The 26571-nt window shown below is 44.6% G+C and overlaps 1 pseudogene; it reads right to left on the bottom strand.

The window, feature by feature from the left end:
• LOC124022436 overlaps positions 1-26571 on the bottom strand; it is a 113612-nt pseudogene that overhangs the window by 18272 nt on the left and 68769 nt on the right.

The following is a 26571-nucleotide window of genomic DNA, read 5'->3' as shown; positions in this document are numbered from 1 at the left end:
AAGGTAGACTCTAGTGGTTAGAGCGTTGGACTAGTAGCCCTGAAGGTTGCAAGTTCAAACCCCTAGCTGATAAAGGTACAAGTCTGAGTTCTGCCCCTGAACAGGCAGTTAACCCACTGTTCCCTGATAGGCGGTCCATTGAAAATAAGAATTTGTTCTTAACTGACTTGCCAAGTTAAATAAAGGTCCAAAAAGAGACTTGAGAGGCTAATAGGTGTCAGCTAACCATCTGAGGACCGGTAACAGAACCCAGGGACCAGTCCAACCACAGGACCAGAGGTTGACAAGCACTGTATTAACAATGTCTATCTAGCCCTGATAATGGTCAATGTCTGTTCTGTCACTATGGTACAGTTTGTTCCCTTCTGGTGGAGATCTCCTTATAGATGCTGAGGTAATGAAGGGATCTAGTTATCTGAGTAGAGATGCTGAAGTTATGTAGGGATCTGTTATCTGTAGTAGAGATGCCAGGTTATGAAGGGATCTGTTATCTGATAGTAGAGATGTCACTGAGGTTATGATAGGGATCTGTTATCTGTAGTAGAGATGCTGAGGTTATGAAGGGATCTGTTATCTGTAGTAGAGATGCTGAGGTTATGAAGGGATCTGTTATCTTTAGTAGAGATGCTGAGGTTATGAAGGGATCTGTTATCTGTAGTAGAGATGCTGAGGTTATGAAGGGATCTGTTATCTGTAGTAGAGATGCTGAGGTTATGAAGGGATCTGTTATCTTTAGTAGAGATGCTGAGGTTATGAAGGGATCTGTTATCTGTAGTAGAGATGCTGAGGTTAAAGGGATCTGTTATCTGTAGTAAGAGATGCTGAGGTTATGAAGGGATCTGTTATCTTTAGTTTAGATGCTGAGGTTATGAAGGGATCTGTTATCTTTGGTAGAATGCTGAGGTTATGAAGGGTCTGTTATCTGTAGTAGAGATGCTGAGGTTATGAAGGGATCTGTTATCTGAAGTAGAGATGCTGAGGTTATGAAGGGATCTGTTATCTGTAGTAGAGATGCTGAGGTTATGAAGGGATCTGTTATCTGTAGTAGAGATGCTGAGGTTATGTAGGGATCTGTTATCTGTAGTAGAGATGCTGAGGTTATGAAGGATCTGTTATCTGTAGTAGAGATGCTGAGGTTATGAAGGGATCTGTTATCTGTAGTAGAGATGCTGAGGTTATGAAGGGATCTGTTATCTGTAGTAGAGATGCTGAGGTTATGAAGGGATCTGTTATCTGTAGTAGAGATGCTGAGGTTATGAAGGGATCTGTTATCTGTAGTAGAGATGCTGAGGTTATGAAGGGATCAAATCTGTAGTAGAGATGCTGAGGTTATGAAGGGATCTGTTATCTGTAGTAGAGATGCTGAGGTTATGTAGGGATCTGTTATCTGTAGTAGAGATGCTGAGGTTATGAAGGGATCTGTTATCTGTAGTAGAGATGCTGAGGTTATGAAGGGATCTGTTATCTTTGGTAGAGATGCTGAGGTTATGAAGGGATCTGTTATCTGTAGTAGAGATGCTGAGGTTATGAAGGGATCTGTTATCTTTGGTAGAGATGCTGAGGTTATGAAGGGATCTGTTATCTGTAGTAGAGATGCTGAGGTTATGAAGGGATCTGTTATCTGTAGTAGAGATGCTGAGGTTATGAAGGGATCTGTTATCTGTAGTAGAGATGCTGAGGTTATGAAGGGATCTGTTATCTGTAGTAGAGATGCTGAGGTTATGAAGGGATCTGTTATCTGTAGTAGAGATGCTGAGGTTATGAAGGGATCTGTTATCTGTAGTAGAGATGCTGAGGTTATGAAGGGATCTGTTATCTGTAGTAGAGATGCTGAGGTTATGAAGGGATCTGTTATCTTTGGTAGAGATGCTGAGGTTATGAAGGGATCTGTTATCTGTAGTAGAGATGCTGAGGTTATGAAGGGATCTGTTATCTGTAGTAGAGATGCTGAGGTTATGAAGGGATCTGTTATCTGTAGTAGAGATGCTGAGGTTATGAAGGGATCTGTTATCTTAGTAGAGATGCTGAGGTTATGAAGGGATCTGTTATCTGTAGTAGAGATGCTGAGGTTATGAAGGGATCTGTTATCTGTAGTAGAGATGCTGAGGTTATGAAGGGATCTGTTATCTGTAGTAGAGATGCTGAGGTTATGAAGGGATCTGTTATCTGTAGTAGAGATGCTGAGGTTATGAAGGGATCTGTTATCTGTAGTAGAGATGCTGAGGTTATGAAGGGATCTGTAATCTGTAATAGAGATGCTGAGGTTATGAAGGGATCTGTTATCTGTAGTAGAGATGCTGAGGTTATGAAGGGATCTGTTATCTGTGGTAGAGATGCTGAGGTTATGAAGGGATCTGTTATCTGTAGTAGAGATGCTGAGGTTATGAGGGATCTGTTATCTGTAGTAGAGATGCTGAGGTTATGAAGGGATCTGTTATCTGTAGTAGAGATGCTGAGGTTATGAAGGGATCTGTTATCTTTGGTAGAGATGCTGAGGTTATGAAGGGATCTGTTATCTGTAGTAGAGATGCTGAGGTTATGAAGGGATCTGTTATCTTTGGTAGAGTGCTGAGGTTATGAAGGGATCTGTTATCTAGTAGAGATGCTGAGGTTATGAAGGGAGGAACCCAGGGACCAGTCTGTTATCTGAGTAGAGGATGCTGAGGTTACAGAGGAAGGGATCTGTTATCTGTAGTAGAGATGCTGAGGTTATGAGAGGGATCTGTTATCTGAGGGAGAACTTGAGGAGATGTTCAGGGATCTGTGATCTCTAGTAGAGATGCTGAGGTTCCCTGAAGGGATCCAGTTTATCTGTAGTAGAGATGCTGAGGTTATGAAGGGATCTGGTTACACTGTAGTAGAGATGCTGACCCTTATGGAATGCATCTGTTCAGAATCTGTAGTAGAATGCTGAGGTTATGAAGTCCATCTGTTATCAGTACTAGAGATGGACAGCAGGTTAGGAAGGACCTGTTAGACTAGCGTCTTGGGTAGACCATGCTGAGGTTATGGAGGGATGTTATCTGTGTAGAGATGCTGAGGTTATGAAGGGATCCAGTGTTATCTGTAGTAGAGATGCTGAGGTTATGAAGACTGGATCTGTTATCTGTAGTAGAGATGCTGAGGTTATGTTCTGTTATCTACTTAGTAGAGATGCTGAGGTTATGTTCCCTCCAGAACTTCTGGTGTTGTTAGGGATCTGTTATCTGAGATCTAGTAGAGATGCTGAGGTTATGAAGGGATCTGTTATCTTCCTGGTAGAGATGCTGAGGTTATGAAGGGATCTGTTATCTGAAGTCAGAGATGCTGAGGTTATGAAGGATCATGTTATCTACTTCCTGGTGTTGATGCTGTCCAGTTCTGAAGGGATCTGTTATCTGAGTCAAATGCTGAGGTTATGACAGGGATGCATGTTATCTCTAGTCCTGGTGCTGTTGGTCCATGTCTGTTATCTGATGGAGATGCTGAGGAATCAAACTGTGATCTGTAGTAGAGATGCTGAGTCCTATGAATGTTCCCTCCTCTATCTTCCTGGTGCTGAGGTCCATGAAGGGATCAGTCCTCTGAGTAGGGATGCAGAGGAACTCAAACTGGGACCCTCTCCACTACAGTCCTGCATGTTCCCTCCTCTACTTCCTGGTGTTGTTGGTCCATGTCCAGTCCTCTGATGGAGATGCTGAGGAACTCAAACTGTGATCTCCACTACAGATGCTGACTTCCTGGTGTTGTCCAGTGGTCCATGTCCAGTCCTCTGATGCAGAGGGATCTGCTGACCCTCTCCACTGCAGTCCTGCATGTTCCCTCCTCTGTTCCTGGTGTTGTTGGTCCATGTCCAGTCCTCTGATGGGGATCTGCATCTGAACTCAAACTGCTGACCCTCTCCACTACAGTCCTGCATGTTCCCTCCTCTAGTCCTGGTGTTGTTGGTCCATGTCCAGTCCTCTGATGGGGACGCAGAGGAACTCAAACTGCTGACCCCTCCACTACAGTCCTGCATGTTCCCTCCTCTACCTCCTGGTGTTGTTGGTCCATGTCCAGTCCTCTGATGGGGACGCAGAGGAACTCAAACTGCTGACCCTCTCCACTACAGTCCTGCATGTTCCCTCCTCTACTTCCTGGTGTTGTTGGTCCATGTCCAGTCCTCTGATGGGGACGCAGAGGAACTCAAACTGCTGACCCTCTCCACTACAGTCCTGCATGTTCCCTCCTCTACTTCCTGGTGGTGTTGGTCCATGTTCCTCTGATGGGGTTCAGAATACTAATGAGAACTCAACTGCTGCCACCCTCACAGTCCTGATCTACTCAAGGAAGTGGACAGTCAACATTACAAGGAAGCCTTTAGGACCTCCGTCTGGGCAAAACACAACTTCAACTTGGTGTTGTTGGTCCATGTCCAGTCCTCTGATGGGGACCCAGAGGAACTCAAACTCCCTCTCCAACAGTCCTGCATTTCCCTCCTCTACTTCCTGGTGTTGTTGGTCCATGTCCAGTCCTCTGATGGGGACACAGAGGAACTCAAACTGCTGACCCTCTCCACTCAGTCCTGCATGTTCCCTCCTCTACTTCCTGGTGTTGTTGGTCCATGTCCAGTCCTCTGATGGGGACATTTTAGCAGAGGAACTCAAACTGCTGACCTCTCCACTGCAGTCCTGCATGTTAGACCCTCCTCTACTTCCTGGTGTTGTTGGTCCATGTCCAGTCCTCTGATGGGGACGCAGAGGAACTCAAACTGCTGACCCTCTCCACTACAGTCCTGCATGTTCCCTCCTCTACTTCCTGGTGTTGTTGTCCAGTCCTCTGATGTGTGTCCTCTGACCCTCTCCATCCAACTCAAACTGCTGTGTTTCTCCATGCCAGTCCTGCATGTTCCCTCCTCTACTTCCTGGTGTTGTTGGTCCATGTCCAGTCCTCTGATGGGGACGCAGAGGAACTCAAACTGCTGACCCTCTCCACTGCAGTCCTGCATGTTCCCTCCTCTACTTCCTGGTGTTGTTGGTCCATGTCCAGTCCTCTGATGGGGACGCAGAGGAACTCAAACTGCTGACCCTCTCCACTACAGTCCTGCATGTTCCCTCCTCTACTTCCTGGTGTTGTTGGTCCATGTCCAGTCCTCTGATGGGGACGCAGAGGAACTCAAACTGCTGACCCTCTCCACTACAGTCCTGCATGTTCCCTCCTCTACTTCCTGGTGTTGTTGGTCCATGTCCAGTCCTCTGATGGGGACGCAGAGGAACTCAAACTGCTGACCCTCTCCACTACAGTCCTGCATGTTCCCTCCTCTACCTTCCTGGTGTTGTTGGTCCATGTCCAGTCCTCTGATGGGGACGCAGAGGAACTCAAACTGCTGACCCTCTCCACTACAGTCCTGCATGTCTGTGTGTGTGTGTGATGCTTCCTCTGATGGTGTGTGCAGTCCTGGTGTTGTTGGTGTGTGTTGTCCAGTCCTCTGCATGGAACTCAAACCTGACCCTCTCCACTACAGTCCTGCATGTTCCCTCCTCTACTTCCTGTGTGTTGGTCCATGTCCAGTCCTCTGATGGGGACGCAGAGGAACTCAAACTGCTGACCCTCTCCACTACAGTCCTGCATGTTCCCTCCTCTACTTCCTGGTGTTGTTGGTCCATGTCCAGTCCTCTGATGGGGACGCAGAGGAACTCAAACTGCTGACCCTCTCCACTACAGTCCTGCATGTTCCCTCCTCTACTTCCTGGTGTTGTTGGTCCATGTCCAGTCCTCTGATGGGGACGCAGAGGAACTCAAACTGCTGACCCTCTCCACTACAGTCCTGCATGTTCCCTCCTCTACTTCCTGGTGTTGTTGGTCCATGTCCAGTCCTCTGATGGGGACGCAGAGGAACTCAAACTGCTGACCCTCTCCACTACAGTCCTGCATGTTCCCTCCTCTACTTCCTGGTGTTGTTGGTCCATGTCCAGTCCTCTGATGGGGACGCAGAGGAACTCAAACTGCTGACCCTTCCACTACAGTCCTATGCCTGCAGTGTCTGAACTCAAACTGCTGACCCTCTCCACTACAGTCCTGCATGTTCCATGTGTGTATGTCTACTTCCTGGGGTGTCAAACTGCTGTCCACTACAGTCCCATGTCCTCCTGTGTTGGGTCCAGTCCTCTGATGGGGACGCAGAGGAACTCAAACTGCTGACCCTCTCCACTACAGTCCTGCATGTTCCCTCCTCTACTTCCTGGTGTTGTGTGGTCCAGTCCAGTCTGATGGGGACGCAGAGGAACTCAAACTGCTGACCCTCTCCACTACAGTCCTGCATGTTCCCTCCTCTACTTCCTGGTGTTGTTGGTCCATGTCCAGTCCTCTGATGGGGATGCAGAGGAACTCAAACTGCTGACCCTCTCCACTGCAGTCCTGCATGTTCCCTCCTCTACTTCCTGGTGTTGTTGGTCCATGTCCAGTCCTCTGATGGGGACGCAGAGGAACTCAAACTGCTGACCCTCTCCACTACAGTCCTGCATGTTCCCTCCTCTACTTCCTGGTGTTGTTGGTCCATGTCCAGTCTGATGGGGACGCAGAGGTCAAGCTGCTGGGCCTTGTGGTTGTGGACTGAGCGCAGAGGAACTCCCACTACAGGCATGTTCCCTCCTCTACTTCCTGATGCAGTCCCTCAGAGGAACTCAAACTGCTGACCCTCTCCACTACAGTCCTGCATGTTCCCTCCTCTACTTCCTGGTGTTGTTGGTCCATGTCCAGTCCTCTGATGGGGATGCAGAGGAACTCAAACTGCTGACCCTCTCCACTGCAGTCCTGCATGTTCCCTCCTCTACTTCCTGGTGTTGTTGGTCCATGTCCAGTCCTCTGATGGGGACGCAGAGGAACTCAAACTGCTGACCCTCTCCACTACAGTCCTGCATGTTCCCTCCTCTACCTCCTGGTGTTGTTGGTCCATGTCCAGTCCTCTGATGGGGACGCAGAGGAACTCAAACTGCTGACCCTCTCCACTGCAGTCCTGCATGTTCCCTCCTCTACTTCCTGGTGTTGTTGGTCCATGTCCAGTCCTCTGATGGGGACGCAGAGGAACTCAAACTGCTGACCCTCTCCACTACAGTCCTGCATGTTCCCTCCTCTACTTCCTGGTGTTGTTGGTCCAGTCCTCTGATGGGGACGCAGAGGAACTCAAACTGCTGACCCTCTCCACTACAGTCCTGCATGTTCCCTCCTCTACTTCCTGGTGTTGTTGGTCCAGTCCTCTGATGGGGACGCAGAGGAACTCAAACTGCTGACCCTCTCCACTACAGTCCTGCATGTTCCCTCCTCTACCACCTGGTGTTGTTGGTCCATGTCCAGTCCTCTGATGGGGACGCAGAGGAACTCAAACTGCTGACCCTCTCCACTGCAGTCCTGCATGTTCCCTCCTCTACTTCCTGGTGTTGTTGGTCCATGTCCAGTCCTCTGATGGGGACGCAGAGGAACTCAAACTGCTGACCCTCTCCACTACAGTCCTGCATGTTCCCTCCTCTACTTCCTGGTGTTGTTGGTCCAGTCCTCTGATGGGGACGCAGAGGAACTCAAACTGCTGACCCTCTCCACTACAGTCCTGCATGTTCCCTCCTCTACTTCCTGGTGTTGTTGGTCCATGTCCAGTCCTCTGATGGGGACACAGAGGAACTCAAACTGCTGACCCTCTCCACTACAGTCCTGCATGTTCCCTCCTCTACCTCCTGGTGTTGTTGGTCCATGTCCAGTCCTCTGATGGGGACGCAGAGGAACTCAAACTGCTGACCCTCTCCACTACAGTCCTGCATGTTCCCTCCTCTACCTCCTGGTGTTGTTGGTCCATGTCCAGTCCTCTGATGGGGACGCAGAGGAACTCAAACTGCTGACCCTCTCCACTGCAGTCCTGCATGTTCCCTCCTCTACTTCCTGGTGTTGTTGGTCCATGTCCAGTCCTCTGATGGGGACGCAGAGGAACTCAAACTGCTGACCCTCTCCACTGCAGTCCTGCATGTTCCCTCCTCTACTTCCTGGTGTTGTTGGTCCATGTCCAGTCCTCTGATGGGGACGCAGAGGAACTCAAACTGCTGACCCTCTCCACTACAGTCCTGCATGTTCCCTCCTCTACTTCCTGGTGTTGTTGGTCCATGTCCAGTCCTCTGATGGGGACGCAGAGGAACTCAAACTGCTGACCTTCTCCACTGCAGTCCTGCATGTTCCCTCCTCTACTTCCTGGTGTTGTTGGTCCATGTCCAGTCCTCTGATGGGGACGCAGAGGAACTCAAACTGCTGACCCTCTCCACTACAGTCCTGCATGTTCCCTCCTCTACTTCCTGGTGGTCCATGTCCAGTCCTCTGATGGGGACACAGAGGAACTCAAACTGCTGAACCTCTCCACTACAGTTCTGTCGATGTGGATCGGAGCTGGTTCCCTCCTCTACTTCCTGAAGTTAAACAATCAACTCATTTGTTTTGCAGATGTGGAGGGTGTTGTCCTGGCACCATAATGTCAGTTCACTTAGCTCCTGCCTATTGGCTGACTCATTGTTGTTGGTTATCAGGCCTACAACTGCTGTGCCGTCAGCAAACTAGATGATGGAGTTGGTGTCTTGCAAAGCCACGCGGTCGTGGGTGAACAGGAAGTACAGCAGAGGACTGAAGAAGCTCTGAGCTTGGTGTCGAGCTCGGAGGGAACAATAGAGTTGAATGCTGAAATGTAGTCAATGAACAGCATTCATACACAGGTGTTCCTCTTGTCCAGATGTGTTACGGCCGCGTGAATAGTGATGGAAATGGCATCTTCCTCGGTTCTGTTGGAGCGCTATTCAAACTGGACTGGGTCCAGTGTGCCTGGCATGCCGACCTTGATGTGCGCCATAACCAGCCTCTCACCAGTGTGCCTGGCATGCCGGTCTTGATGTGGGCCATGACCAGTCTCTCACCAGTGTGCCTGGCATGCCGGTCTTGATGTGGGCCATGGCCAGCCTCTCACCAGTGTGCCTGGCATGCCGACCTTGATGTGCGCCATAACCAGCCTCTCACCAGTGTGTCTGGCATGCCGGTCTTGATGTGCGCCATAACCAGCCTCTCACCAGTGTGCCTGGCATGCCGGTCTTGATGTGCGCCATAACCAGCCTCTCACCAGTGTGCCTGGCATGCTGGCCTTGATGTGGGCCATGACCAGCCTCTCAGCAGTGTGCCTGGCATGCCGGTCTTGATGTGGGCCATGACCAGTCTCTCACCAGTGTGCCTGGCATGCCAGCCTTGATGTGGGCCATGACCAGTCTCTCACCAGTGTGCCTGGCATGCCGGTCTTGATGTGGGCCATGACCAGTCTCTCACCAGTGTGCCTGGCATGCCGGTCTTGATGTGGGCCATGACCAGTCTCTCACCAGTGTGCCTGGCATGCCGGTCTTGATGTGGGCCATGACCAGTCTCTCACCAGTGTGCCTGGCATGCCGGTCTTGATGTGGGCCATGACCAGTCTCTCACCAGTGTGCCTGGCATGCCGGTCTTGATGTGGGCCATGACCAGTCTCTCACCAGTGTGCCTGGCATGCCGGTCTTGATGTGGGCCATGACCAGCCTCTCACCAGTGTGCCTGGCATGCCAGCCTTGATGTGGGCCATGACCAGCCTCTCACCAGTGTGCCTGGCATGCCGGACTTGATGTGGGCCATGACCAGCCTCTCAAAGCACTTCATGATGACCGTCCCCTATTCCCTATATAGAGCACTACTTTAGACCAGGGCCCCTATTCCCTATATAGTGCACTACTTTAGACCAGGGCCCCTATTCCCTATATAGTGCACACATTTTGACCAGGGCCCCTATTCCCCATATAGTGCACTACTTTTGACCAGAAACATATGGGTCCTGGTCAACAGTATTGCACTAAATAGGGAATATGCTGTCATTTAGATGTTAGGAAATAGGCAACAAGGAAATAGGCAACAAGGTGTAAAGGAAATAGGCAACAAGGTGTAAAGGAAATAGGCAACAAGGTGTGAAAGACAACAGTCTTCCACAAACACAAGAAGCGTTGATTGTGTTGACCTGAACATTGATGTATGTATTTCTGGAGGCGAGAATCTCCTGGAAGCAGAGTTATATCTAATGGTTATATATAGACAATGGAGCTCGCTAAAGGCTCGTTGTTATGGAGACCAGAGCCTGAGCCAGAGAGAGAGAGAGAGAGAGAGAGAGAGAGAGAGAGAGAGAGAGAGAGAGAGAGAGAGAGAGAGAGAGAGAGAGAGAGAGAGAGAGAGAGAGAGAGAGAGAGAGAGAGAGAGAGAGGTAAGAGGCGTGCAGGGGTGTGAATTCATCTGCGATGGTGTGTGCGTGTGCGTGTCAGACCTGGGTTCAAATACCTGTGTATTTAAGTATCTATACTGAACAAAGATATAAACGTAACCTGCAATCATTTCAAAGATTTTACTGAGTTACAGTTAATATGAGGAAATCGGTCAATTTAAATACATTCATTAGGCCCTAATCTGTGGATGTCACATGACTGGGAATACAGATATGCATCTGTTGGTCACAGACACCTTGGGGGAGTGGATCAGAAAACCAGTCAGTATCTGGTGGGACCATTTGGCCCATGCAGTGTGACACACCTCCTTCACATAGAGTTGATCAGGCTGTTGATTGTGGCCTGTGGAATATTGTCCCACTTCTCTCCAATGGCTGTGCAAAGTTGCTGGATATTGGCAGGAACTGGAACACGCTGTCGTAGATGTCAAATCCAGAGCATCACAAACATGCTCAGTGGGTGACACGTCTGGTTAGTACTCAGTGGGTGACATGTCTGGTTAGTACTCAGTGGGTGACATGTCTGGTTAGTACTCAGTGGGTGACATGTCTGGTTAGTACTCAGTGGGTACTCAGTGGGTGACATGTCTGGTTAGTACTCAGTGGGTGACATGTCTGGGTGACATGTCTGGTTAGTACTCAGTGGGTGACATGTCTGGTTAGTACTCAGTGGGTACTCAGTGGGTGACATGTCTGGTTAGTACTCAGTGGGTACTCAGTGGGTGACATGTCTGGTTAGTACTCAGTGGGTGACATGTCTGGTTAGTACTCAGTGGGTGACATGTCTGGTTAGTACTCAGTGGGTGACATGTCTGGTTAGTACTCAGTGGGTGACATGTCTGGTTAGTACTCAGTGGGTGACATGTCTGGTTAGTACTCTGGTTAGTACTCAGTGGGTACTCAGTGGGTGACATGTCTGGGTACTCAGTGGGTGACATGTCTGGTTTAGTGGGTACTCAGTGGGTACTCAGTGGGTGACATGTCTGGTTAGTACTCAGTGGGTACTCAGTGGGTGACATGTCTGGTTAGTACTCAGTGGGTGACATGTCTGGTTAGTACTCAGTGGGTGACATGTCTGGTTAGTACTCAGTGGGTACTCAGTGGGTGACATGTCTGGTTAGTACTCAGTGGGTGACATGTCTGGTTAGTACTGTGGGTGACATGTCTGGTTAGTACTCAGTGGGTGACATGTCTGGTTAGTACTCAGTGGGTGACATGTCTGGTTAGTACTCAGTGGGTGACATGTCTGGTTAGTACTCAGTGGGTGACATGTCTGGTTAGTACTCAGTGGGTGACATGTCTGGTTAGTACTCAGTGGGTGACATGTCTGGTTAGTACTCAGTGGGTGACATGTCTGGTTAGTACTCAGTGGGTGACATGTCTGGTTAGTACTCAGTGGGTACTCAGTGGGTGACATGTCTGGTTAGTACTCAGTGGGTACTCAGTGGGTACTCAGTGGGTACTCAGTGGGTGACATGTCTGGTTGGTACTCAGTGGGTACTCAGTGGGTACTCAGTGGGTGACATGTCTGGTTAGTACTCAGTGGGTACTCAGTGGGTGACATGTCTGGTTAGTACTCAGTGGGTACTCTGTGGGTGACATGTCTGGTTAGTACTCAGTGGGTACTCAGTGGGTACTCAGTGGGTGACATGTCTGGTTAGTACTCAGGCCATGGAAGAACTGGGACATTTTCAGAATTGTGTACAGATCCTTGCAACATGGGGCTGTGCATTATCATGCTGAAACATGAGGTGATGGTGGTTGGATGAATGGCACGACAATGGGCCTCAGGATCTTGTCACGGTATCACTGTACATTCAAATTGCTATGGGTAAAATGCAATTGTGTTCGTTGTCCGTAGTTTATGTCTGCCCATACCATAACCCCACCGTCACCATGGGGCCCTCTGTCACAACGTTGACATCAGTAAACACCATACCATAACCCCACCGTCACCATGGGAACCTCTGTTCACAACGTTGACATCAGCAAACTGCTCGCCCACACAACGGTGTACAAATGGTCTTGTGAAGCCGGTTGGACATATTTCCAAATTCTCTAAAACGCTATTGGAGGGCGGCTTATGATAGAGAAACTAACATTCAATTCTCTGGTGGACATTCCTGCAGTTAGCATGCCAATTGCACACTCACTCGAAATTTGAGACATCTGTGGCATTGTGTTGTGTTACAAAACTGCACATTTTAGAGTGGCCTTTTATTGCTCCCAGCACAAGGTGCACCTGTGTAACGATCATGCTGTTTAATAATCTTCATTATACGCCACACCTGTCAGGTGGATGGATTATCTTGACAAAGGAGAAATGTTCACTAATTTGAGAAAAATATGTTTTTTGTGTGTATGGAACATTTCTGGGATCTTTTATTTCAGCTCATGAAACATGGGACCAACACTTTACATGATGCATTTATTTATCTGTACACTGTAGTATTTTAAATACTTTTTTTAAAATGTTGAGTATTTTAATGGTTATTTGTAAAAACGAAATAGTCTATCAAATTATATTTGAGGGTATTTTTAAATACTTATTTCAAATACTATGCATGGGAGTGTATATAAGTGTTTTCATATACTGTGTGTGGGTGTGTGTGTGGGTGGGTGTGTCTGTCTGTGTGTGTGGGTGTGTAAGGCAACCTGCGATGGCGTGGGGGTCAGCTGAATACTCCTGTACGTCCATACACACAGTCCAGGGAGTCAGCTTCTTCAGCTTGGAGGCCAGGGAGGCCTGAACAGACCCTACTTCACACAGGGAGTCAGGAAGACAGGAAGTCAGGAGGACTCTGAACAGACCCTACACACACAGGGAGTCAGGAAGACAGGAAGTCAGGAAGACAGGGAGTCAGGGAGTCACTCTGAACAGACACTACACACACAGGGAGTCAGGAAGTCACTCTGAACAGACACTACACACACAGGGAGTCAGGAAGACAGGAAGTCAGGAAGACAGGGAGTCAGGAAGTCACTCTGAACAGACACTACACACACAGGGAGTCAGGAAGACAGGAAGTCAGGAAGACAGGGAGTCAGGAAGTCACTCTGAACAGACACTACACACACAGGGAGTCAGGAAGACAGGGAGTCAGGAAGACAGGGAGTCAGGAAGACAGGGAGTCAGGAAGTCACTCTGAACAGACACTACACACACAGGGAGTCAGGGAGTCACTCTGAACAGACACTACACACACAGGAAGTCAGGAAGAAAGGGAGTCAGGGAGTCACTCTGAACAGACACTACACACACAGGAAGTCAGGAAGAAAGGGAGTCAGGGAGTCACTCTGAACAGACACTACACACACAGGGAGTCAGGAAGACAGGGAGTCACTCTGAACAGACCCTACACACACAGGGAGTCAGGAAGACAGGAAGTCAGGAAGACAGGGAGTCAGGGAGTCACTCTGAACAGACACTACACACACAGGGAGTCAGGGAGTCAGGGAGTCACTCTGAACAGACCCTACACACACAGGAAGACAGGAAGACAGGGAGTCACTCTGAACAGACCCTACACACACAGGGAGTCAGGAAGACAGTAAGTCAAGAAGACAGGGAGTCAGGGAGTCACTCTGAACAGACACTACACACACAGGGAGCCAGGGAGTCAGGGAGTCACTCTGAACAGACCCCACACACACAGGGAGTCAGGAAGACAGGAAGTCAGGAAGAAAGGGAGTCAGGGAATCACTCTGAACAGACACTACACACACAGGAAGTCAGGAAGACAGGGAGTCAGGAAGTCACTCTGAACAGACCCTACACACACAGGGAGTCACTCTGAACAGACCCTACACACACAGGGAGTCAGGGAGTCAGGAAGACAGGGAGTCAGGAAGACAGGGAGTCAGGAAGAGAGGGAGTCAGGAAGACAGGGAGTCAGGAAGTCAGGGAATCAGAGCAGGGTCATCATAGAGATAAATAGTGAAATATAAATCTAGTACATACTGTAACTTTGTCTACAATAAACACTCTCTAGCGGCTAAATCCTATATTAACGCTACTCTGTAATCAGAATGTTTAGTAGTGTTAATTAGGCTTCATCTGGGTCTGGGAAACTTAGTATTAAGTGGGCTTCACCTGGGTCTGGGAAACTTTGTATTAAGTGGGCTTCATCTGGGTCTGGGAAACTTAGTAGTGTTAATTAGGCTTCATCTGGGTCTGGGAAACTTAGTAGTGTTAATTAGGCTTCATCTGGGTCTGGAAAACTTAGTAGTGTTAATTAGGCTTCGTCTGGGAAACTTAGTAGTGTTAATTAGGCTTCATCTGGGTCTGGGAAAGTTAGTGTTAATTAGGGTTCATCTGGGTCTGGGAAACTTAGTAGTGTTAATTAGGCTTCATCTGGGTCTGGGAAAGTTAGTGTTAATTAGGCTTCATCTGGGTTTGGGAAACTTAGTAGTGTTAATTAGGCTTTATCTGGGTCTGGGAAAGTTAGTGTTAATTAGGCTTCATCTGGGTCTGGGAAACTTAGTAGTGTTAATTAGGCGTCATCTGGGTCTGGGAAACTTAGTAGTGTTAATTAGGCTTCATCTGGGTCTGGGAAACTTAGTAGTGTTAAGTAGGCTTCATCTGGGTCTGGGAAACTTATTGTTAAGTAGGCTTCATCTGGGTCTGGGAAACTTAGTAGTGTTAATTAGGCTTCATCTGGGTCTGGGAAACTTAGTAGTGTTAATTAGGCTTCATCTGGGTCTGGGAAACTTAGTAGTGTTAATTAGGCTTCATCTGGGTCTGGGAAACTTAGTAGTGTTAATTAGGCTTCATCTGGGTCTGGGAAAGTTAGTGTTAATTAGGGTTCATCTGGGTCTGGGAAACTTAGTAGTGTTAATTAGGCTTCATCTGGGTCTGGGAAAGTTAGTGTTAATTAGGCTTCATCTGGGTTTGGGAAAGTTAGTGTTAATTAGGCTTCATCTGGGTCTGGGAAAGTTAGTTAATTAGTGTTAATTAGGCTTCATCTGGGTCTGGGAAAGTTAGTGTTAATTAGGCTTCATCTGGGTCTGGGAAAGTTAGTAGTGTTAGTAGTGTTATTAGGCTTCATCTGGGTCTGGGAAAGTTAGTGTTAATTAGGCTTCATCTGGGTTTGGGAAACTTAGTAGTGTTAATTAGGCTTTATCTGGGTCTGGGAAAGTTAGTGTTAATTAGGCTTCATCTGGGTCTGGGAAACTTAGTAGTGTTAATTAGGCTTCATCTGGGTCTAGGTTAAACTTCATCTTAGTAGTGTTAATTAGGCTTCATCTGGGTCTGGGAAACTTATTGTTAAGTAGGCTTCATCTGGGTCTGGGAAACTTTAGTGTTAATTAGGCTTCATCTGGGTCTGGGAAACTTAGTAGTGTTAATTAGGCTTCATCTGGGTCTGGAAAACTTAGTAGTGTTAATTAGGCTCATCTGGGTCTGGGAAACTTAGTAGTGTTAATTAGGCTTCATCTGGGTCTGGGAAAGTTAGTGTTAATTAGGGTTCATCTGGGTCTGGGAAACTTAGTAGTGTTAATTAGGCTTTATCTGGGTCTGGGAAAGTTAGTGTTAATTAGGCTTCATCTGGGTCTGGGAAACTTAGTGTTAAGTAGGCTTCATCTGGGTCTGGGAAACTTTAGTGTTAAGTAGGCTTCATCTGGGTCTGGGAAAGTTAGTGTTAATTAGGCTTCATCTGGGTCTGGGAAACTTAGTAGTGTTAATTAGGCTTCATCTGGGTCTGGGAAACGTAGTAGGGTTAATTAGGCTTCATCTGGGTCTGGGAAACTTAGTAGTGTTAAGTAGGCTTCATCTGGGTCTGGGAAACTTATTGTTAAGTAGGCTTCATCTGGGTCTGGGAAACTTATTGTTGTATGCTTCATCTGGGTCTGGGAAACTTATTGTTAAGTAGGCATCATCTGGGTCTGGGAAAGTTAGTGTTAAGTAGGCTTCATCTGGGTCTGGGAAAGTTAGTGTTAAGTATGCTTCATTTGGGTCGGCAGGGTAGCCTAGTGATTAGAGTGTTGGACCAGTAACCGGAAGGTTGCAAGTTCAAACCCCTGAGCTGACAAGGTACAAATCTGTCGTTCTGCCCCTGAACAGGGAGTTAACTCACTGTTCCTAGGCCATCATTGAAAATAAGAACTTGTTCTTAACTGATCTTGCCTGGTTAAATAAAGGTAAAAATAAAATCTGGGTCTGGGAAACTTAGTGTAAAGCAGATCTTTTCCTATACCTCCTCCTGCATGCCACACTCCAGCAGCATTGTGACACAGGCCTCGATGGGGAAGGCGATCTCTCTGCTGCTGATGGTCAGGTGTTCCTCCAGGGCCTTGCCATACGAAGGCTTCTCCACCCACGCCTCTGTGGCAGGACAACACATTATACAACAGTTAGACACACGAGGCATGTGTACATGTGCAGGCATGGACGAGCTCTCTCTCTCTCACACACACACACATTACTCACCCTGGTGAGCCTTAATGGTGGGCAGGACACTCTGGAGAATCTCTAGAGACTTCCTGTGATATTCTGCCTGGATCTCTATGAGCTACAGGGAGACACACAGGGACAGAGAGGGGGACAGAGAGGGGGACAGAGACACAGGGACATAGACACAGGGACAGAGACACAGGGACAGAGAGGGGGACAGATACATAGAGACAGAGACACAGGGACAGAGAGGGGGACAGAGACAAATGGAAGGAGAGGGAGACAGAGACACAGGGACAGAGAGGGGGACAGAGACACAGGGACAGAGACAAAGGGGCAGAGAGGGGGCCAGTGAGACACGTAAGGAAACAGAGGGAGACCGAGAGACTCAGAAGGACAGAGAGGGGGACAGATAGGGGGACAGAGACACAGGGACAGAGAGGGAGACAGAGGGACAGAGGGTGACAGAAGGACAGAGAGACACAGAGGGACAGAGAGGGGGACAGAGACACAGGGACAGAGAGGGAGACAGAGGGACAGAGGGTGACAGAAGGACAGAGAGGGACAGAGGGACAGAGAGGGGGACAGAGACACAGGGACAGAGAGGGAGACAGAGGGACAGAGGGTGACAGAAGGACAGAGAGACACAAAGGGACAGAGGGGTAAAAGGTGAGGTTTAAACAGCCGCTCAGCTATTTGACTGTAAAAGGAGTCAATGTAATCTGAAGGGCAATGCAATGATACAGAAAACGTACTGACCGTCTGAAAGTAGTTTGCATAGTCTATTTCTTTGGCCACAAAATTATACATATCTGCTGATAGTTGATCCTGGAAAAGAGAATAAGAAATGACATGTAACCTTAATACAGCCTGTAACCTTAATACAGCCTGTAACCTTAATACAGCCTGTAACCTAAATACAGCCTGTAACCTAAATACAGCCTGTAACCTTAATACAGTCTGTAACCTTAATACAGCCTGTAACCTTAATACAGCCTGTAACCTTATTACAGCCTGTAACCTTATTACAGCCTGTAACCTTAATACAGCCTGTAACCTTAATACAGCCTGTAACCTTAATACAGCCTGTAACCTTAATACAGCCTGTAACCTTAATACAGCCTGTAACCTTAATACAGCCTGTAACCTAAATACAGCCTGTAACCTTAATACAGCCTGTAACCTTAATACAGCCTGTAACCTAAATACAGCCTGTAACCTTAATACAGCCTGTAACCTTAATACAGCCTGTAACCTAAATACAGCCTGTAACCTTAATACAGCCTGTAACCTAAATACAGCCTGTAACCTTAATACAGCCTGTAACCTTAATACAGCCTGTAACCTTAATACAGCCTGTAACCTTAATACAGCCTGTAACCTTAATACAGCCTGTAACCTTAATACAGCCTGTAACCTTAATACAGCCTGTAACCTTAATACAGCCTGTAACCTTAATACAGCCTGTAACCTTAATACAGCCTGTAACCTTAATACAGCCTGTAACCTAAATACAGCCTGTAACCTTAATACAGCCTGTAACCTTAATACAGCCTGTAACCTAAATACAGCCTGTAACCTTAATACAGCCTGTAACCTTAATACAGCCTGTAACCTAAATACAGCCTGTAACCTTAATACAGCCTGTAACCTAAATACAGCCTTAATGTAACCTTAATACAGCCTGTAACCTTAATACAGCCTGTAACCTTAATACAGCCTGTAACCTTAATACAGCCTGTAACCTTAATACAGCCTGTAACCTTAATACAGCCTGTAACCTTAATACAGCCTGTAACCTTAATACAGCCTGTAACCTTAATACAGCCTGTAACCTTAATACAGCCTGTAACCTTAATACAGCCTGTAACCTAAATACAGCCTGTAACCTTAATACAGCCTGTAACCTTAATACAGCCTGTAACCTTAATACAGCCTGTAACCTTAATACAGCCTGTAACCTTAATACAGCCTGTAACCTTAATACAGCCTGTAACCTAAATACAGCCTGTAACCTAAATACAGCCTGTAACCTAAATACAGCCTGTAACCTTAATACAGCCTGTAACCTTAATACAGCCTGTAACCTTAATACAGCCTGTAACCTTAATACAGCCTGTAACCTTAATACAGCCTGTAACCTTAATACAGCCTGTAACCTTAATACAGCCTGTAACCTAAATACAGCCTGTACAGCCTGTAATACAGCCTGTAACCTTAATACAGCCTGTAACCTTAATACAGCCTGTAACCTTAATACAGCCTGTAACCTTAATACAGCCTGTAACCTTAATACAGCCTGTAACCTTAATACAGCCTGTAACCTAAATACAGCCTGTAACCTTAATACAGCCTGTAACCTTAATACAGCCTGTAACCTTAATACAGCCTGTAACCTTAATACAGCCTGTAACCTTAATACAGCCTGTAACCTTAATACAGCCTGTAACCTTAATACAGCCTGTAACCTTAATACAGCCTGTAACCTTAATACAGCCTGTAACCTAAATACAGTCTGTAACCTTAATACAGCCTGTAACCTTAATACAGCCTGTAACCTAAATACAGCCTGTAACCTTAATACAGCCTGTAACCTTAATACAGCCTGTAACCTTAATACAGCCTGTAACCTTAATACAGCCTGTAACCTAAATACAGCCTGTAACCTTAATACAGCCTGTAACCTTAATACAGCCTGTAACCTTAATACAGCCTGTAACCTTAATACAGCCTGTAACCTTAATACAGCCTGTAACCTTAATACAGTCTGTAACCTTAATACAGCCTGTAACCTTAATACAGCCTGTAACCTAAATACAGCCTGTAACCTTAATACAGCCTGTAACCTAAATACAGCCTGTAACCTTAATACAGCCTGTAACCTAAATACAGCCTGTAACCTTAATACAGCCTGTAACCTTAATACAGCCTGTAACCTAAATACAGCCTGTAACCTTAATACAGCCTGTAACCTAAATACAGCCTGTAACCTTAATACAGCCTGTAACCTAAATACAGCCTGTAACCTTAATACAGCCTGTAACCTTAAATACAGCCTGTAACCTTAATACAGCCTGTAACCTTAATACAGCCTGTAACCTAAATACAGCCTGTAACCTTAATACAGCCTGTAACCTAAATACAGCCTGTAACCTTAATACAGCCTGTAACCTTAATACAGCCTGTAACCTTAATACAGCCTGTAACCTAAATACAGCCTGTAACCTTAATACAGCCTGTAACCTTAATACAGCCTGTAACCTAAATACAGCCTGTAACCTAAATACAGCCTGTAACCTTAATACAGCCTGTAACCTAAATACAGCCTGTAACCTAAATACAGCCTGTAACCTTAATACAGCCTGTAACCTTAATACAGCCTGTAACCTAAATACAGCCTGTAACCTAAATACAGCCTGTAACCTTAATACAGCCTGTAACCTTAATACAGCCTGTAACCTAAATACAGTCTGTAACCTTAATACAGCCTGTAACCTTAATACAGCCTGTAACCTTAATACAGCCTGTAACCTAAATACAGCCTGTAACCTAAATACAGCCTGTAACCTTAATACAGCCTGTAAGCCTGTAACCTTAATACAGCCTGTAACCTAAATACAGCCTGTAACCTTAATACAGCCTGTAACCTTAATACAGCCTGTAACCTTAATACAGCCTGTAACCTTAATACAGCCTGTAACCTTAATACAGCCTGCAGCCTGTAACCTAAATACAGCCTGTAACCTTAATACAGTCTGTAACCTAAATACAGTCTGTAACCTAAATACAGTCTGTAACTAAATAGAGTCTGTAACCTTAATACAGCCTGTAACCTAAATACAGCCTGTAACCTTAATACAGCCTGTAACCTTAATACAGTCTGTAACCTTAATACAGCCTGTAACCTAAATACAGCCTGTAACCTTAATACAGCCTGTAACCTTAATACAGCCTGTAACCTTAATACAGCCTGTAACCTTAATACAGCCTGTAACCTTAATACAGCCTGTAACCTAAATACAGCCTGTAACCTTAATACAGCCTGTAACCTTAATACAGCCTGTAACCTTAATACAGCCTGTAACCTTAATACAGCCTGTAACCTTAATACAGCCTGTAACCTTAATACAGCCTTGTAACCTTATTGCAGCCTGTAACCTAAATACAGCCTGTAACCTTAATACAGTCTGTAACCTAAATACAGTCTGTAACCTAAATACAGTCTGTAACCTAAATAGAGTCTGTAACCTTAATACAGCCTGTAACCTAAATACAGTCTGTAACCTTAATACAGCCTGTAACCTTAATACAGCCTGTAACCTAAATACAGTCTGTAACCTTAATACAGCCTGTAACCTAAATACAGTCTGTAACCTTAATACAGCCTGTAACCTAAATACAGCCTGTAACCTTAATACAGCCTGTAACCTTAATACAGCCTGTAACCTTAATACAGCCTGTAACCTAAATACAGCCTGTAACCTTAATACAGCCTGTAACCTTAATACAGCCTGTAACCTTAATACAGCCTGTAACCTTAATACAGCCTGTAACCTTAATACAGCCTGTAACCTTAATACAGTCTGTAACCTTAATACAGCCTGTAACCTTAATACAGCCTGTAACCTTAATACAGCCTGTAACCTTAATACAGCCTGTAACCTTAATACAGCCTGTAACCTTAATACAGCCTGTAACCTTAATACAGCCTGTAACCTTAATACAGCCTGTAACCTAAATACAGCCTGTAACCTTAATACAGCCTGTAACCTAAATACAGCCTGTAACCTTAATACAGCCTGTAACCTTAATACAGCCTGTAACCTTAATACAGCCTGTAACCTAAATACAGCCTGTAACCTTAATACAGTCTATAACCTTATTGCAGCCTGTAACCTAAATACAGTCTGTAACCTAAATACAGCCTGTAACCTTAATACAGCCTGTAACCTAAATACAGCCTGTAACCTAAATACAGCCTGTAAACAGTCTGTAACCTAAATACAGCCTGTAACCTTAATACAGCCTGTAACCTTAATACAGTCTGTAACCTTAATGCAGTCTGTAACCTTAATACAGTCTGTAACCTTGTAGTGGTTAATACAGTCTGTAACCTTGTAGTGGTTAATACAGTCTGTAACCTTAATACAGCCTGTAACCTTAATACAGCCTGTAACCTTAATACAGTCTGTAACCTTGTAGTGGTTAATACAGTCTGTAACCTTGTAGTGGTTAATACAGTCTATAACCTTGTAATACAGTCTGTAACCTTGTAGTGGTTAATACAGTCTGTAACCTTAATACAGTCTGTAACCTTAATACAGTCTGTAACCTTAATACAGTCTGTAACCTTAATACAGTCTGTAACCTTAATACAGTCTGTAACCTTAGTGGTTAATACAGTCTGTAACCTGTAACAGTCTGTAACCTTAATACAGCCTGTAACCTTAATACAGCCTGTAACCTTAATACAGCCTGTAACCTTAATACAGCCTGTAACCTTAATACAGCCTGTAACCTTAATACAGCCTGTAACCTTAATACAGCCTGTAACCTTAATACAGCCTGTAACCTTATTGCAGCCTGTAACCTAAATACAGCCTGTAACCTTAATACAGTCTGTAACCTAAATACAGTCTGTAACCTAAATACAGTCTGTAACCTAAATAGAGTCTGTAACCTTAATACAGCCTGTAACCTAAATACAGCCTGTAACCTACAGCCTGTAACCTTAATACAGTCTGTAACCTTAATACAGCCTGTAACCTAAATACAGCCTGTAACCTTAATACAGCCTGTAACCTTAATACAGCCTGTAACCTTAATACAGCCTGTAACCTTAATACAGCCTGTAACCTTAATACAGCCTGTAACCTAAATACAGCCTGTAACCTTAATACAGCCTGTAACCTTAATACAGCCTGTAACCTTAATACAGCCTGTAACCTTAATACAGCCTGTAACCTTAATACAGCCTGTAACCTTAATACAGCCTGTAACCTTATTGCAGCCTGTAACCTAAATACAGCCTGTAACCTTAATACAGCCTGTAACCTAAATACAGTCTGTAACCTAAATACAGTCTGTAACCTAAATAGAGTCTGTAACCTTAATACAGCCTGTAACCTAAATACAGTCTGTAACCTTAATACAGCCTGTAACCTTAATACAGCCTGTAACCTTAATACAGCCTGTAACCTAAATACAGTCTGTAACCTTAATACAGCCTGTAACCTAAATACAGCCTGTAACCTTAATACAGCCTGTAACCTTAATACAGCCTGTAACCTTAATACAGTCTGTAACCTAAATAGAGTCTGTAACCTTAATACAGCCTGTAACCTTAATACAGCCTGTAACCTTAATACAGCCTGTAACCTTAATACAGCCTGTAACCTTAATACAGCCTGTAACCTTAATACAGTCTGTAACCTTAATACAGCCTGTAACCTTAATACAGCCTGTAACCTTAATACAGCCTGTAACCTTAATACAGCCTGTAACCTTAATACAGCCTGTAACCTAATACAGCCTGTAACCTTAATACAGCCTGTAACCTAAATACAGTCTGTAACCTTAATACAGCCTGTAACCTAAATACAGCCTGTAACCTTAATACAGCCTGTAACCTTAATACAGCCTGTAACCTTAATACAGCCTGTAACCTAAATACAGCCTGTAACCTTAATACAGCCTGTAACCTTAATACAGCCTGTAACCTTAATACAGTCTGTAACCTAAATACAGCCTGTAACCTTAATACAGCCTGTAACCTAAATACAGCCTGTAACCTAAATACAGCCTGTAACCTTAATACAGTCTGTAACCTAAATACAGCCTGTAACCTTAATACAGCCTGTAACCTTAATACAGTCTGTAACCTAAATACAGTCTGTAACCTTAATACAGCCTGTAACCTTGTAGTGGTTAATACAGTCTATAACCTTGTAGTGGTTAATACAGTCTGTAACCTTAATACAGTCTGTAACCTTAATACAGTCTGTAACCTTAATACAGTCTGTAACCTTGTAGTGGTTAATACAGTCTGTAACCTTGTAGTGGTTAATACAGTCTATAACCTTGTAGTGGTTAATACAGTCTGTAACCTTGTAGTGGTTAATACAGTCTGTAACCTTAATACAGTCTGTAACCTTAATACAGTCTGTAACCTTAATACAGTCTGTAACCTTAATGCAGTCTGTAACCTTAATACAGTCTGTAACCTTGTAGTGGTTAATACAGTCTGTAACCTTGTAGTGGTTAATACAGTCTGTAACCTTAATACAGTCTGTAACCTTGTAGTGGTTAATACAGTCTGTAACCTTAATACAGTCTGTAACCTTAATACAGTCTGTAACCTTGTAGTGGTTAATACAGTCTGTAACCTTGTAGTGGTTAATACAGTCTGTAACCTTGTAGTGGTTAATACAGTCTGTAACCTTGTAGTGGTTAATACAGTCTGTAACCTTGTAGTGGTTAATACAGTCTGTAACCTTGTAGTGGTTAATACAGTCTGTAACCTTGTAGTGGTTAATACAGTCTGTAACCTTGTAGTGGTTAATACAGTCTGTAACCTTAATACAGTAGTCTGTAACCTTAATACAGTCTGTAACCTTGTAGTGGTTAATACAGTCTGTAACCTTAATACAGTCTGTAACCTTGTAGTGGTTAATACAGTCTGTAACCTTAATACAGTCTGTAACCTTGTAGTGGTCAATACAGTCTGTAACCTAAATACAGTCTGTAACCTTGTAGTGGTTAATACAGTCTGTAACCTTGTAGTGGTTAATACAGTCTGTAACCTTGTAGGGGTTAATACAGTCTGTAACCTTAATACAGTCTGTAACCTTGTAGTGGTTAATACAGTCTGTAACCTTAATACAGTCTGTAACCTTAATACAGTCTGTAACCTTGTAGTGGTTAATACAGTCTGTAACCTTGTAGTGGTTAATACAGTCTGTAACCTTGTAGTGGTTAATACAGTCTGTAACCTTGTAGTGGTTAATACAGTCTGTAACCTTGTAGTGGTTAATACAGTCTGTAACCTTGTAGTGGTTAATACAGTCTGTAACCTTGTAGTGGTTAATACAGTCTGTAACCTTGTAGTGGTTAATACAGTCTGTAACCTTAATACAGTCTGTAACCTTAATACAGTCTGTAACCTTGTAGTGGTTAATACAGTCTGTAACCTTAATACAGTCTGTAACCTTGTAGTGGTTAATACAGTCTGTAACCTTAATACAGTCTGTAACCTTGTAGTGGTCAATACAGTCTGTAACCTAAATACAGTCTGTAACCTTGTAGTGGTTAATACAGTCTGTAACCTTGTAGTGGTTAATACAGTCTGTAACCTTGTAGGGGTTAATACAGTCTGTAACCTTAATACAGTCTGTAACCTTAATACAGTCTGTAACCTTGTAGTGGTTAATACAGTCTATAACCTTGTAGTGATTAATACAGTCTGTAACCTTAATACAGTCTGTAACCTTGTAGTGGTCAATACAGTCTATAACCTTAATACAGTCTGTAACCTTGTAGTGGTTAATACAGTCTGTAACCTTGTAGTGGTTAATACAGTCTGTAACCTTAATACAGTCTGTAACCTTAATACAGTCTATAACCTTAATACAGTCTGTAACCTTGTAGTGGTTAATACAGTCTGTAACCTTGTAGTGGTTAATACAGTCTGTAACCTTGTAGTGGTTAATACAGTCTGTAACCTTGTAGTGGTTAATACAGTCTGTAACCTTGTAGTGGTTAATACAGTCTGTAACCTTAATACAGTCTGTAACCTTGTAGTGGTTAATACAGTCTGTAACCTTAATACAGTCTGTAACCTTGTAGTAGTTAATACAGTCTGTAACCTTAATACAGTCTGTAACCTTGTAGTGGTTAATACAGTCTGTAACCTTGTAGTGGTTAATACAGTCTGTAACCTTAATACAGTCTGTAACCTTAATACAGTCTGTAACCTTGTAGTGGTTAATACAGTCTGTAACCTTGTAGTGGTTAATACAGCCTGTAACCTTAATACAGTCTGTAACCTTGTAGTGGTTAATACAGTCTGTAACCTTGTAGTGGTTAATACAGTCTGTAACCTTGTAGTGGTTAATACAGTCTGTAACCTTAATACAGTCTGTAACCTTGTAGTGGTTAATACAGTCTGTAACCTTAATACAGTCTGTAACCTTGTAGTGGTTAATACAGTCTATAACCTTGTAGTGGTTAATACAGTCTATAACCTTGTAGTGGTTAATACAGTCTGTAACCTTGTAGTGGTTAATACAGTCTGTAACCTTGTAGTAGTTAATACAGTCTGTAACCTTAATACAGTCTGTAACCTTGTAGTGGTTAATACAGTCTGTAACCTTAATACAGTCTGTAACCTTGTAGTAGTTAATACAGTCTGTAACCTTAATACAGTCTGTAACCTTGTAGTGGTTAGTACAGTCTGTAACCTTGTAGTGGTTAATACAGTCTGTAACCTTGTAGTGGTTAATACAGTCTGTAACCTTAATACAGTCTGTAACCTTGTAGTGGTTAGTACAGTCTGTAACCTTGTAGTGGTTAATACAGTCTGTAACCTTGTAGTGGTTAATACAGTCTGTAACCTTGTAGGGGTTAATACAGTCTGTAACCTTGTAGTGGTTAATACAGTCTATAACCTTGTAGTGGTTAATACAGTCTGTAACCTTGTAGTGGTTAATACAGTCTGTAACCTTAATACAGTCTGTAACCTTAATACAGTCTATAACCTTGTAGTGGTTAATACAGTCTGTAACCTTGTAGGGGTTAATACAGTCTGTAACCTTGTAGTGGTTAATACAGTCTGTAACCTTGTAGTGGTTAATACAGTCTGTAACCTTGTAGTGGTTAATACAGTCTGTAACCTTGTAGTGGTTAATACAGT

This window comes from Oncorhynchus gorbuscha, unplaced genomic scaffold, assembly GCF_021184085.1.
Source record: "Oncorhynchus gorbuscha isolate QuinsamMale2020 ecotype Even-year unplaced genomic scaffold, OgorEven_v1.0 Un_scaffold_1388, whole genome shotgun sequence".
In the NCBI taxonomy this organism is placed as follows: domain Eukaryota; kingdom Metazoa; phylum Chordata; class Actinopteri; order Salmoniformes; family Salmonidae; genus Oncorhynchus; species Oncorhynchus gorbuscha.
This window is presented reverse-complemented; position numbering and strand designations above follow the sequence as displayed.